The following is a 2,295-nucleotide window of genomic DNA, read 5'->3' on the forward strand; positions in this document are numbered from 1 at the left end:
GGCCGGAGAGGAGCGTCAGGGCCAGGCTCCTCAAACATGGACAGAGTGTCGCCCTTAACACAGACCAAGGGGAGGACGGCCGCCTCCTTAAACACAGGCCGGAGAGGAGCGTCAGGGCCAGGCTCCTCAAACATGGACCGAGTGTCGCCCTTAACACAGACCAAGGGGAGGACGGCCGCCTCCTTAAACACAGGCCGGAGAGGAGCGTCAGGGCCAGGCTCCTCAAACATGGACCGAGTGTCGCCCTTAACACAGACCAAGGGGAGGACGGCCGCCTCCTTAAACACAGGCCGGAGAGGAGCGTCAGGGCCAGGCTCCTCAAACATGGACAGAGTGTCGCCCTTAACACAGACCAAGGGGAGGACGGCCGCCTCCTTAAACACAGGCCGGAGAGGAGCGTCAGGGCCAGGCTCCTCAAACATGGACCGAGTGTCGCCCTTAACACAGACCAAGGGGAGGACGGCCGCCTCCTTAAACACAGGCCGGAGAGGAGCGTCAGGGCCAGGCTCCTCAAACATGGACAGAGTGTCGCCCTTAACACAGACCAAGGGGAGGACGGCCGCCTCCCTAAACACAGGCCGGAGAGGAGCGTCAGGGCCAGGCTCCTCAAACATGGACCGAGTGTCGCCCTTAACACAGACCAAGGGGAGGACGGCCGCCTCCTTAAACACAGGCCGGAGAGGAGCGTCAGGGCCAGGCTCCTCAAACATGGACCGAGTGTCGCCCTTAACACAGACCAAGGGGAGGACGGCCGCCTCCTTAAACACAGGCCGGAGAGGAGCGTCAGGGCCAGGCTCCTCAAACATGGACAGAGTGTCGCCCTTAACACAGACCAAGCGGAGGACGGCCGCCTCCCTAAATACAGGCCGAACCGGAGCGCGAGTGTCGCTCCTTAAACACGGACCGAGTGGAGGACGGCCGCCTCCTTAAACACAGGCCGAACAAAATGACACAAAGTGTCAACTGCGAATGTTGTCCATCCAAGGAAGGAGCGTGATGCCCGGCCGGCTCCTTAAACACAGGCCGAGAGTCGCCCCGGACGGTCCGCCTCGCGGCGCCCGTCTGCTCGGATAAAATGACACAAAGTGTCAACTACGAATGTTGTCCATCCAAGGAGGGAGCGTGATGCCCGGCCGGCTCCGAAAACACAGGCCGAGAGTCGCCCCGGACGGTCCGCCTCGCGGCGCCCGTCTGCTCGGATAAAATGACACAAAGTGTCAACTGCGAATGTTGTCCATCCAAGGAAGGAGCGTGATGCCCGGCCGGCTCCTTAAACACAGGCCGAGAGTCGCCCCGGACGGTCCGCCTCGCGGCGCCCGCCCGCTCGGATAAAATGACACAAAGTGTCAACTACGAATGTTGTCCATCCAAGGAAGGAGCGTGATGCCCGGCCGGCTCCTTAAACACAGGCCGAGAGTCGCCCCGGACGGTCGCCTCGCGGCGCCCGTCTGCTCGGATAAAATGACACAAAGTGTCAACTACGAATGTTGTCCATCCAAGGAGGGAGCGTGATGCCCGGCCGGCTCCGAAAACACAGGCCGAGAGTCGCCCCGGACGGTCCGCCTCGCGGCGCCCGTCTGCTCGGATAAAATGACACAAAGTGTCAACTGCGAATGTTGTCCATCCAAGGAAGGAGCGTGATGCCCGGCCGGCTCCTTAAACACAGGCCGAGAGTCGCCCCGGACGGTCCGCCTCGCGGCGCCCGCCCGCTCGGATAAAATGACACAAAGTGTCAACTACGAATGTTGTCCATCCAAGGAAGGAGCGTGATGCCCGGCCGGCTCCTTAAACACAGGCCGAGAGTCGCCCCGGACGGTCGCCTCGCGGCGCCCGTCTGCTCGGATAAAATGACACAAAGTGTCAACTACGAATGTTGTCCATCCAAGGAGGGAGCGTGATGCCCGGCCGGCTCCGAAAACACAGGCCGAGAGTCGCCCCGGACGGTCCGCCTCGCGGCGCCCGTCCGCTCGGATAAAATGACACAAAGTGTCAACTACGAATGTTGTCCATCCAAGGAGGGAGCGTGAGGCCCGGCCGGCTCCGAAAACACAGGCCGAGAGTCGCCCCGGACGGTCCGCCTCTCGAGGCGCCCGCCCGCTCGGATAAAATGACACAAAGTGTCAACTACGAATGTTGTCCATCCAAGGAGGGAGCGTGATGCCCGGCCGGCTCCGAAAACACAGGCCGAGATTCGACCCCGGACGGGCCGTCTTCTCCCGGCGCCCGCCCGCGTACGCCCCCCATCCCCGGTCGCCCGTCTGCTCCCGGCGGGCCTCCGAGTACCCCCTCACCCAA

Source organism: Syngnathus leptorhynchus, unplaced genomic scaffold (assembly GCF_054491065.1).
Source record: "Syngnathus leptorhynchus isolate UIUO unplaced genomic scaffold, UIUO_Slep HiC_scaffold_197, whole genome shotgun sequence".
Classification (NCBI taxonomy): Eukaryota; Metazoa; Chordata; class Actinopteri; order Syngnathiformes; family Syngnathidae; genus Syngnathus; species Syngnathus leptorhynchus.